The 12,408-nt window shown below is 41.0% G+C and overlaps 1 protein-coding gene across 1 annotated transcript in view; it reads left to right on the forward strand.

The window, feature by feature from the left end:
- Window positions 1-2,739: 2,739 nt before the first annotated feature.
- Window positions 2,740-12,408, forward strand: part of GIGYF2 (GRB10 interacting GYF protein 2) — an 84,321-nt gene continuing 74,652 nt past the window's right edge. Inside the window, exon 1 of the mRNA XM_054386369.1 lies at window positions 2,740-2,780. The gene's annotated coding sequence lies outside the window, so the exon portion shown is untranslated. The remainder of the gene's footprint in view (window positions 2,781-12,408) is intronic.

The raw sequence follows: 12,408 nt of genomic DNA on the forward strand, positions 1-12,408 counted from the left end.
AGGTGACCAAATAGAATTTTGTCCTTATGGGAGTATCCCTTACAAGGTGGATTTGAGTAACTGGACAGCTTTATAGTAATAAACCCTTAGAAACCTCGCTTGCCACATGTGGGAAGGACATCTGGAAATAATTGTGTTGTGGAGGTAGCAGTGTATTTGTGGTGGTCTTTCAGTATAAGCCATCTGAGGTGATAGATGCATCAAAGAGACTGAGTTCAAAAACTAAGTTAGGTGTTCACCTGCCTGCTTCATTTATTGCTTTTATTATTTTTAGGGATGTGACAAATGAGGACATGGAAAACAGAGGATGCTGAGAAGACACTGACTCTTCTCAGACAAAATCTGTGGGCTTTAGCAAGCAGAGGAGTCACTTTTGTAAATAATGAAAAGTTGGGGTGGCGAGGGGAAAGTCGACAGACTTTGTTACATTATCTGAGCTGCTTTGTGACTGTTATTTATCATTTCCAAGTTGTGCCTTGTCATTATAGCTCCACTAGTGTACTTAGGGAGGGAGGCTCTTGCTTTCAAGCTAGGATGAGTGAGAGCAATAGGTCAAGGAAGGGCTTAGTTTGCTAAGGATGATGATTCCCCACACCTGGATTTTAACAGTGAGGATGAATTGGCAAATACCACGCTCTGAAGTATCTCACACCCTTGGTAGCCAGACTAGCTGCTAGGGTGATTTCACACCTAGATAATATCAGCTGAAGTTTTGTAATTTAACCTTGCAGGAACATGGTACAGTCTTGAATTTTCACAACAGCCTCCCAGTTCTGCTTGAATGAGTGTTGTGGACGATTTAAGATGTATCTGCTATAACCAAAAAACAAGCAAAATACCAAGTTCTGCAGATGAAGCATGTTTCAGACACTTTTTTTTTGTCTTAACAATACAAAGATTGTGCAGAGATAAAGTTTCCACAAGTGCTAAACTTCTCCCATCTCAGATAAAGCTTGTCTTAGAGGATGTGAAAGTATCTACCTATTGCATTCTGTAAGTAGAAGAGCAAGCCTGCTTCTCTCCCTCACCATACTATTATTAGTATTGGTGCAAGCTGTGACAACCTGGGAGATCAAACAAGGCTTATCAGTCATCAGCCCTTTGCTAGGGAGCATTGCTTTTACCTACCAGCCTCCTAAAGGAGAAATCTAATTCTAAGATATTGGAGTGAAGTTACCCTCTGTCACTCTTGGCTAAAAATAAGCCCCAGGAATTACAGGCTTTCAACTCATTAGCTCAGAAAAATCACTTGTCTTCACTGTCACATCATTTTTGGCCAGCATTCAGTGCACAACGAGAAGTATTTATTAATCTAGAAGAGGGAAAAAGTTAGGGGGAGTGTGGCTGAAATCATGATTGGAGTGAAATTGTTTCAGATGAAAACAGTTATACCTTCAATAGTGCATAATAGCCAAGTGTAGTTTTTTAGGCCAAAGGAACCACATGGGATCATTCTGCATCATGTACTAATATGGGCTTCAGGACTAAATATAAATCTGTATTTTTAGCTGAAAACAGTTTGCCTTGAGTTCTTGATTTTCCCATCACGAAATGTGGAGTCAAAATATGTCCCACCTAGTGCTCTTTTTCTGTTAGCAGCAGCCTCCTCTGAGGCTATCTCTTGCAGCAGAGGATGAGCAAGGCTCCTCTAGTGAGTTGGAGGGAGCAGGTGTGATCCCAACAGAGCCTGGGCACTGCCTGTGTTTAAAACACTGTCGCTTCTCAGGGTCAGATGGCTCTTTGTGCCCTTTCAGTGCCACCAGTAAAGATGAATTACTTGCATGAAACCCAACAGGAGAGGAAGTCTGAGGCTGCGGGTGACTGGTGATAGATAATGTGTGCTCTGCAGCACAGGCATACCCCAGAGCAGGAATTTGCCTAGGGAAGCAGGTCCAGAGAAGGGCGACAAAGCTGGTGAACAGTGGAGAAAATCTTGTGAGGAGCATCTGAGGGAACTGGGACTGTTTGGAGGAAAGGAGGCATAGGGGAGGCTGTCTTATGCACTACAACTTCTTGAAATGAGATTGGAGCCAGGTGTGGCTTCTCTCTACTAAGAAGTGATAGGATGACAGAAAATAGTCTCAAGTTGCATCAACGGGAAGATTAGGTTTGGTATTAGAAGAAAGTTCTTCATTAAAAGGGTTCTAAAAGACTGGAACAGGCTCCCTGGAAAGGTAATTGAATCCCTATTCCTGGAGCTGTTTTGAAGAGGCGGACGTGGTGTACCACCAGACTTCGTGGAGTAGGGTTGGACTCGAAGGTCTTGAAGGTGTTTTCCAAGTGAAATGATTCTATGATCCTACAATTAACCTCCGAGGGACCCGCATCAAAAGGCCGATTTGCACCTCAACTGCCAGAAGGCGGAAGGGGGCAGGCTGCAGCTGAGGCGGGGCCATGGATTTTTGTGAAGGGTGTTGGCTGGACGGCGCGAGGAAGAGCTGCCCCGGCCGGGCAACAGTAACCACTCGACTCCTCCTACCCTCACCACCTTCCCTCCATCAGGTCTGTGCGGTGAGGCAGTTGCAGTTCGTGCCCGCCTCCGGCAGGGAGCAGCCGCGTTCTCGCAGGGGGCCATGCGCGCGCAGCGATGTCGTCATGCAGGCGGGGTCTGCACGCGGTCGGGGCAGGGGGGAGTCCCGCCGCCCATCCGGGTCCCGCGGCGCAGGGAGGGGGCGGGGCGTGCTCTCACGTGACGTTGCGTGGCGGCGCGACCGCCATCTTGTGTTGTTGGGGCTGAGAAGTCGCTGTGGCCGTGAGGGACTCTCCGTCCGGGAGCGCAGGTAACGCCGTCCTGCCGGCTCCCTGACTCGCTTTCTGCCGCCACTTGGGCCGCGTCCCTGACACCGCGCTCCCTGTCGCTGTGCTGCCCCCCGCCGTCGCGCTCCCTATCTGTGGGAGCGGGCCTAGGCCGCTCGCTGAGCACCGGCCTTGCCGGTGGCTCCTGTCCGCTGCGGAGTGCCGCAGCCCCGAGGCGCTTTGCGGCCTAGTGGGAGATGAGGTCGCCCTGGCCTAGCGGCGAGGGCTAAGCCCGGAGAGTCTCTTCCGTACTCCTGGCAAGGGGCTTTTGTGAGGCTTGTTGGGCCTGGTCCTGCTTCGGGATGCGGGCCTTTCTCCATGCGGCTCCTCGGTCCCGGCAGGGGGAGATGCTGTCTGTCAGGCGGCGGCGGATTGCCTGGGGCTCCTCCCGCCCTCTGGGGCTGGTAGCTGCCTCCCTGTTGCCATCTCCCTTCACACTGACCCGTGTGAACTCGCTCGTCCTTTCTCAGTCCAGTGGGAGTGGGCCTATGTTCGACAGCGCAGCGGGCAGGTGCCTCCTCATTGAAGCCTGTGTGTGCCCTGCTCCGAGCACGCCCAGCCTTGTCAGATTACACAGGCTGAGAAAGAAGGGAGCTTGTTGAGCGCTCGAGCCTTCCACCCCCACAGGCAGCAGGCTACTGGGAGCAGCAGTCACCAGCAGTGTTTGACTGGAGAGGCCTTGGCAGGCTGAAGAGAACATCGATCAGGATTGTGTACGTTTGGTATTGATCCAGGACAAGTAGTTTCAATGTCAACAAAGCACTCTCCCGTCTTTCAACTCAATGTAATTGCACTTTGAAGTAGAACCAAGTTGTAGGCCAAAAGCAGATGTTGCCGAGTAGTACTTATGAAATAAAACCTACGTTTTCCCCAGTAACCTTCAGCTTGGTGTTCTTGGTTTACTACCACAGTGGTTTACCACTAAGAACTATAGTTCTTAGGTGTCTTCATGAGTGGTTGGAAGAAATTCTGAATTCTGATTGTTTTTCTAACTTTCTGCTGCTCCTTCTATTTTCTTGCTTCAGGAGCTGACTTGGGCAAGTTCCTGGAAAGTACGTGTGAATTTTTTTTCTTTTCCAATAACTGCTGGTTGCTTTTGTTTTTAAAGTTCTTAATAAGCACAAATGAATTGGCTGCTTTGTGAATAGAACATTTGGTAGATGCACATTGTGATAATTTGGAACTTTTGTAAACAAAATGGTTTGCAGTTGTTACCAACAAAAGGTTTTTTTGGTAGTGTTTTTGATCTCTCTTACTGAGTGTTGGCTCCAGTAGTTAATAAGAGCTTTAGTGTTGATATTCTTGCTATTCATTTGAATAGGTATCTTTTGAACAATTAGCAGATGCTGAGGTAAAAATTTATGTCCTCATCAGTCCTGGGGGTAGCAAGATAAATATTGAAATGCCCATTGCCCCTTCTGCATCCTCTTTACTCCTTAGGCTCCTATACAAGTTACCCAGAATGAGCAGTCATGTGCGTTAGTGTTAAGGTCTCACTGAATGTGACTTAAAAAAAATAATTGTGTCTAATAGTCCACCATGATTTATCCATATAATTTGAGTGCCACTTGCAGCAAGACTTGCTCTTTTGTGTTGAGGTACTGATAACCCCTTTAAATATCTGACAGTGTTGTGCAGGAGTATCCTTGGATGCATGGAAGTACCTGGTCACTGTATTTCTTCTAGGGTCTTTTCTGAATGGTTTCTTTAGTGTGGTTTTTAAACCAAGAGCGTAGAACTAAAATGCAAAGTGGTCATGTTGCAGTGATGATTTGTTTCGCAGGGTACTTAGAAAAATTATTTGTTACCACAGTAAAAACTTGAACTCTTGTAGATACTCCTTTCATTGCAGATGTTGATCTTAAAAGGATTTGTAAAATCTCCTTGGATACTTAGTAATGATTTTCTTGCCTTCCTAAAATATAGAGTAAATGAAAAGTATTATCTTGATGTAAATGAAAAAATAATGCTTGTAAATAGTTGAGGGCTTTACAATTCTTTCTACTGTTTTACTCCTTGGTTGAGGAAAAGTCTTTATAAAACAAGATTGCAAAGTAGATTTGCTATATTTTTTTAAAGGAATTTATGCTAAGCACCACTGCATCTCTTCTCCTGTGCCTGCTGTTTCCTAAGACCAGTTGTCTAAGTGGAGTTCTATCATAAACTGGAGTCACTTATACCTGACTGTAAGAATAATGCTGTCAGCTCTTTTAAGATCTGTAGATGCTTAATTTTAAAACTAACTAGATGTCAAAGTCCTATGGAACATCTCATGTAGGCAGCTGACTGGCTGAAGAGGTGGTTTGCTACTCTACACCTCTACTGAAAGGTCTTAAACAGAGGGAAACATTGGTTCACAGTAATAAAGATGAGCTAGGCACCTGAACCATGGTGCTCTCTCCATAGTAGGTCAGGTCTCCAGCTCTTTGGATTTATTTGTTTTTGTTTGTGATACCAAGAACATAAGATTCTGCCTGTTTTTGTAAATTCAAGTACCTGTCAAATGTATTTTTGTTTCACTGAGGCCTTTACAATTCCTTCTAAGTGCTTTTTGAAATCTGACATTAAATCTCTTCATAGCCTGATTTAGAAAATAAATTCCTTTTCCAAGCATTTAAATTTTTTTTTTCTTACTGCTTCTGCTCCAAGGTGAGGGAGAGAAGCTATATTTAATTCATGATTATAGATAGAGCTAAGGGACAGAGCAATAAAACACCTGCTCACAAGCATAAAAACAGAGGCCTGGTCTGCTGTCTGCTTCCTATATAGCTTACCAGAGATCCATTGGGTGCTTTAGTAATGACAATCCTATTTCTTCCCTACTGAAGAAGCATTTGTGTTGAAAGGCATTCTGTGTATTTGTGTGGTTTTCTCATACATTTATTTAAATTCATTACTGACATTTGAAATCCTAGCTGTGTGAAATGCTGCAGTGGAATGATACCTGCTTTTACAGGAGCAAAGTCAGTTTTCAGCTCAACTTAGCCTTTCCTTTCCTCTGTTGCTGTCAAACTCATGGACAATTTTTAGTTGCACAAATGATTTGCCTTGAAAATTGTCAGAACCGAGAAAACTTAGGAAATTTGCTCAAGGTGGACATAAGTTATGGATGGAACTAAGAAAAATTAAGTGCTCTAAATTATTAGCTATATACAACGTTTGCCCTCTTGTGGTTGATGATAGTATGTTTGTATGTATGTGTATAAATATATATATATATATATGTGTGTAAATTGTTGTAGTTCATCATAGTGATGTTTAACACCATTATTTTTCCATCTTTAGCTCAGATGGTAGCAGGGGCTTGTAGCAGGCCGAAATTTTTCTGTTGCTGTGTTAGTAGCTGAGATTGCCACAGTGTGTTGATTACTACATGTGGCCACTTCTCTTTTTTTTTTTTTTTTTTTTTTTTGCAGTGCAAGGTCTGTCAGTCTATTCTCTCTACAAATGGTTAAACATTCCTTTAACATAGCAACTGTATCGATAGCTTGATGCCTGTGCAGGACCCTGGACTGCAGTTGAAATTTTTGCCTTTCTTTTTTTTTTTCCCCTTCAGAGGATGCACATTATCATTGTGATGCATCTGAGGTTTTTGGCAAGTATGAAATCAAAGTCTGTGTTTTCAGCCTCTTTTGTAATCCTTAAAGTTCATAATCTACAGCTACCTCCTAAAAGGAGGTTGTAGTGGGGTGAGTGTTGGTCTCTTCTCACTAGTAACAAGGGATAGGATTAGAGGACGTGTCATCAAGTTGTACCAGGGGAGGTTTAGATGGGATATTAGAAGAAACTTCTTCACTGACAAGGTTCTTAAAGACTGGAACAGGCTCCTCAGTGAAGTGGTTGAGTCCCCATCTCTGGAGATGTTTCAGAGATGCAGAGGTGTGGTGGTGAGGGACATGATTTAGCACCAGACATGGTAGCGGCAGATAATGGTTGTACGTGATGATCTTAAAAATCTTTTCCAACCAAAACTATTTTTTTGATTGTGTGATTCTATGTCGAAGCTGGATATCTAGACCTCAGGATAACAGAGAAAACCAGAAGGGATACTAGTATCTCTGTAGAGGTAGAGTCTACAGGTCAGTGAGAAATTGATGCACATTTAGAAAATGACTTGTTGACAGTACCTTTTGGATTACCTACTTTTTTTTTATTCCCTTAACTAATTAAAACTATGCATTTTGATTTTCTTGGCTGTGTTTTAAAATATATGGGCATATAATAAAGAAGGATTATTTGATACTTCAGTAGTGGCTGTTGTATGTGTAATTTGTCATAAATATATAAATGAGCTTACATAATAATAAAATGAGCTGGTTAGAAAAATATTTGTTGAACAGTTATGACAGTTCAAGTAAGCATGACACATTGCACTTTGTGAAGATAATGCTTTGATACTGGTTATTTAGTACTTTTTTTCAGCAGAGAGATACTTGCTGTTACTACGAATTTTTTTCCACATCTATCTCCCTGTGTAGATCAGATGGGGGGAAAAAGCAGGTCTGTTGTCTGTGTGGTTGTGTGTTGGTTCAGACTGAAAGAAGGAGGAGAAGATGGGCTTTATACACTGAAGATTGTTTTGGGTGAAATTTTATAGGAATGAATGGATTGCTAAATTTAGGTAACTTCAGACTTAGAGTCAATGTCATGTGGCAAGGAGCTAGTGTGACTGGCAGGTAATGGAGGTATAATGTGGTTTTTGTGGGTTTTTTTTTTTTTTTTTGAGCCATGAGTGGTAGAATCTGATGATGATTTAGGTTGGAAGAGACCAGCTTGTGGTGGTTGTCTGCTTCAGTCTCTTATTCAAAGCAGGGCTGACATCAGCATTTGACTGAGTAATTTGTGTGATAGCAAGGGAGTGAGGCTGATCATGGAGGTAGCATATGGCAAGGTTTTTATGTAAAAGCATCTAGTAACTTGATTTAATAAATCAGAGGCCCAGTTCAACTATCATTAAAAAAAAAAAAAGAATCCAAAAAAGTGGAAGCTTTTACTTCAGGCTTAGTTAATGCTGAATCATCTATATATGCAACGTTCTCTCTTTATGTTACCCTAGGCTTTAAGTATACTAAAGCAGATTCAGGGTAAGTCGCAAGTCAGTTTACAAAAATATGATTATTAAAACAAGTGAGTGTCTTTAGCAATATTAACATAAAAAGAAGAAAAGTGATAAGCTATTAACAAGTGGTATAGTTCATATGTAGTGACAGGTTACCTCCTGACTTCCTGGTCAATCTGCAATCTGATACAGATACTAACTCTTAGGACTTCTTATTAGACACTTTCTCACTGTTGAATGTTTTTTTCCTGTAGTATAGGACATCTCAGAACTGCATGAATAGGAAACCTTAAGCTGTTGAGTGAAAGAGTTTCTCCAAAGCCTGAAGAAGCTGCTTATGCAAATGACAAAAAGAGAACAAAAAGCTTCACAATAACCCAAATCTGTTAATTCAATTAATGTTTTCAGTCAATGTAGTGTGAAGCTTGAATACATACTGCCCCCTTGAATACATGTATGGGCTGTATGATGTGAGGAGTGGAAGAGAGATGCTTCAGCATGGTTTGACGTAGAAGGTAAAGGGATGTGCAAGTGTTTTTCATCTGGAAAACTAGACTGCTGGCAGGATTTTGGGACAGGATTTAGAATGAGAAGTGCTTTGCGTTCCAGCCAATGGCAGGGCCAAGGGTGTGGTTCTCTGACTCTGCTAGGAGCTTAATTGCTGGTGTCTGCCTTTGGCTTCAAGTCTTGGAATCAAGGTGGAGGGTCACACTGCTTTCTGTTGCAGAAACTGGGGAAAGCTTTCACGTTTGTTCGTGTTCAGGTGAAGCAAGAAGTGGATAGCTCTCTAACCATCAAACTCACAGCAGTAGGTAGGAAAGGAGAAAAATACCTGGAATTGTGATATTTATTGTTCCTTATTTTTCTTGGATTTTGTTAGATGTGTGGGTCTTCTTAGTCTCTCGTCATCCTATCCTTGAAGATCTTCAGTGTTGTACTTCTGTTTGTCTTTCTTGACTGTGTTGCCCGGTGCAACACTCAATGAAGCTTTCAGTGCATTTGTGTGCAGAGAGCACAGGGCAATTGGTGTGGTCCTGATGTTTGAGAGTGGACAGTTTTGAACCAGAAACTGCAGAAGGATTGAAACACTTTTGCAGCAATATGAGACAGGAAAGTTCTAAGACTTTGAGGGGATATAAAAATGTAACTGTAATAATAGAGGTATAATTTCTAGAGAAGTGGGCAGTTTGGGCAGTGTTCCCTTAGGAAAATCTTCCTTTTGGTATATGGGTAGATAGGCCTTGAAAAATTCACACCCTTTTTCAGGATAAGGGCTTGGTAAGCCAAAAGGAACTGTGATGACTTGTCTGAGATCTTGTATAATGTGACGAAGGAATTATTGTTTTTTTCTGGTTACTTTTCTCTTTAGATTAGAACGTATTTCTTAGGAAATCATTTAGTGACCTGAGAACTACTTACTCTCTTGTCAATCTCTGAATGTCTTGCTTCAGTCCCTTCATTGAATAAGCTTTACTCTTCAGCCTTTTTTACCTGCATGACCATTTATTGACTGATCAAGATTTTTTTTCTCAAAGCTCAAGAATTAAAGCTTTAGTATGGGGTGTTTTTCCCCACTATAAGACATGTATCTCATATTCTAATAATTTTTTGAACACCAGATTTATCAGCTTTCTTTCCTAACAGCAGGACATAGTATACATGCAGTGATAAAAGCCACTCTGTATTTCCTCTGTATTCTTTATTTTTGTATTCAGTGTTTTCTGTTAGCTCTTCTAATCAGTGTTGTATCATATATTCTCTTTCAGCTGATTAATGTCATAAATCTTAGACTGGTTTCAGGACTTCTTCCAGGATAGTCTTGCATTTGTTGTATATCACCTGTGTTTTCTGCTTGTGAGTCTTTTTGACTCGATGCTTGGCCTTATTAAATGCAACCTGCTATACTGGCCCGAGTAATTGAATAATTCATAATGGTGCTATTGATGACGTGTCATTTCCATTATTTACCATATCCATGCTTGTTATCATCAGATTTTAGAAGTTCTGTGGACCAATATTACAGGCTCTATCGAAGTAGAGGGTAGCTTATTTCCTTTTCCTCTGTTTTGAGAATATTTGGCCTTCTGAGATGGGTTGGTATAGATGCTTTAGAAGAGAATCTTTAAAGAAAAAATACATTGTAACAAATTCAGACCTGTTCTGAACGATTTTATCCTTTTTAGCATTAAGTAAAATGTCTTGCAGAAGTTAAATATTATTTCACCTTCATGCTTGAGCAATTAAATTTCTACTTGTAAAAAAAATACGATGTCTTCCATAAATCCATGTTGGCTGGCCTTAATTATATTGGTGTCCTTTAATCAGTGTTGTCTGCTTTAGCCAGTGATTAATATCAAACAGACTGGTAGTGTAGCCACCTGAGTCATCCTGTTTACCACTGAACTTAAAAGGTAGCTTGCATACTGTTCTGGATCTTTAATATTTCAAGAAGTAAAGAAAATCAACATTAATTATTCAGTCAACCTGTTATTTTTTTAAAAAAACAGTTACTGGCACTGAAACTAACTCGCTCTGGTAGATGCCTGTGGAATGTTTTACTGCCTGTAGAAGGTGAAGTTTCATGATCTTGAGATAATGTTACTGCTGCGTGGAGGAGCACTGCTGTTAAATTCTTATCCAAGTTTATTTAGGGAGAATCCAATTTCAATTGCATTTAAATCTGCTCAAGTTACATTTCTGTTGCATTCTTTGATTCTCAAAATTTTCAGCCAAGCAACAAAGAAGGTTGTTTCAAACCTACAGTAGCAACAGAACTAGCTTGGAAGGAAAGGATACTGTTCTTCCTTAACATCTCTAATCAAACAGTAGATCATTTCAAAATAAAATATCTGTGTATAGGAATGATCAGTGGTATGTTTTTTTTTTTTCCCAGCAGGATTTACAAAGTTAATAAAAAACTAAGCAAGCAGCAACCCCAAAGCTATGAATTGCGATGATAGTCTAGATTTTTTTTTTTTTTTTGTCTGTAGGAAAGATCAGATGGGCAGACTTGAATGTAGTCACTGCCTAAGCTCAACATGCTGAGAATCAGTTGACAGATTGTCTTGTGGTACAGGTCAACAGAATTCTGTAATGGAAATACAGAAATTTAATATTGACTGAAAAATTGTAAGTCACGTGCCTGTAAGGGACATAATACAGCAGTTTTTTGTAAATCATGAAGTTGAACAGAGTGTGGCAAACTTGGTGGTTTAGATATTTCAAAATATTTCAAAACCAGCTTTTGACCTAGAGATTTATTAGATACTTAGGCGTTTTAAAAGGCCAGAGCTTGTGGCCAAAAATGTGCAACAGTTCCATAGCTTTTTTAAAAACTGAAGCATTTTATGCATTGTGACACACAAATCTAGCTTGTAGAATCAAGTTCTGACTTGCATCTGAAGCAGATGCTTCTGAGGCTTCTAATAGATTTGTCAGGTACTAAATAGTGAGCTTGAAAAATAACTTTAAAACCTGTGAGCTTGGTAAAATAATCAGCATACCTAAAGGAAACCAGTTAAATGAGCTGAGTGTTGCTGATAGCAACTTCTGTACCTTTATTACCTGATAATTGTGAGTGAAAGCCACTTAAAGGCTTAATGTTATTGGATTACACTTTGTGTCTTCTCAGAGGATGGACTTCTGACTTCCAAAGTACTAAGCTGCTGACAAAACAGAAAGGATGTTTTCTCCCTTGCCAGCCCACAGCTTGATGCTGGGATTGATGCAATTTTTTTCTTTTCTGTTCTACACACTGATAGTGGGTTGGTAGATGGGGTACCACCCAGATATTGAGGTCCGAGTTCTGGTTTATGAAGCAATTTCCTTTTCCCCCCAAATATGCAGCGAAAGCTGCAACTGTTTGTAGGGTTGCACTGACACCTTGATCAAGGATTTACGTGATTTGAAGAAAACTGTGGAGAAAATGCTCTGCTTTGAAAGAGGGGTGGGAAGTCCCTGGATGGCATTCTTGCCCAAGCAGGGGCACTGTGTCGGTGTTCAAACCACCACAGGCACGAACTGAACTGTACCAAAACGCAACCTCAGTTTCTTGCTTCAGCTTGATGCTGTTGCTGTGTGCTCTTTGCCCATATAAAATCTGAGCTGTTTAGATTCTTTAATCAATGGCCATTGATTTGTAGAAAATCTTAACTTAAAAAATTAAAGCAGTTTAGAAAGGGACTTGTCCCTTATCACTTGTCAAGGAGGAAGTGTGTTAGGTATATATTATTTTTTGTGACTTGCCATCCTTGAATAATAAGGCAGAATAGGTAAAATAGACCAAAATTAATATTTTAATTATTAATATTGACATTTAGAGCCTAGGAAAATTGCCTGGATAATAAAGTTCTCATAAATTCTTGCCTTTTCCTTGGTCAAAATAGCTACATTTGCAACCTGATAGTTCATTCCCTTTTCTTAATTCCTCACCCTTTTTCTTACCCCACCCTGACTCTTTCATGACTGCTCCTGTCATGATGTGAGTGCTGTGAAGTCCACCCAACTTGCCTTTCCAGTTAGTACAGCTCCTCCTCTGCACACTGACCGTATGT

Source organism: Indicator indicator, chromosome 13, assembly GCF_027791375.1.
Source record: "Indicator indicator isolate 239-I01 chromosome 13, UM_Iind_1.1, whole genome shotgun sequence".
NCBI lineage: Eukaryota > Metazoa > Chordata > Aves > Piciformes > Indicatoridae > Indicator > Indicator indicator.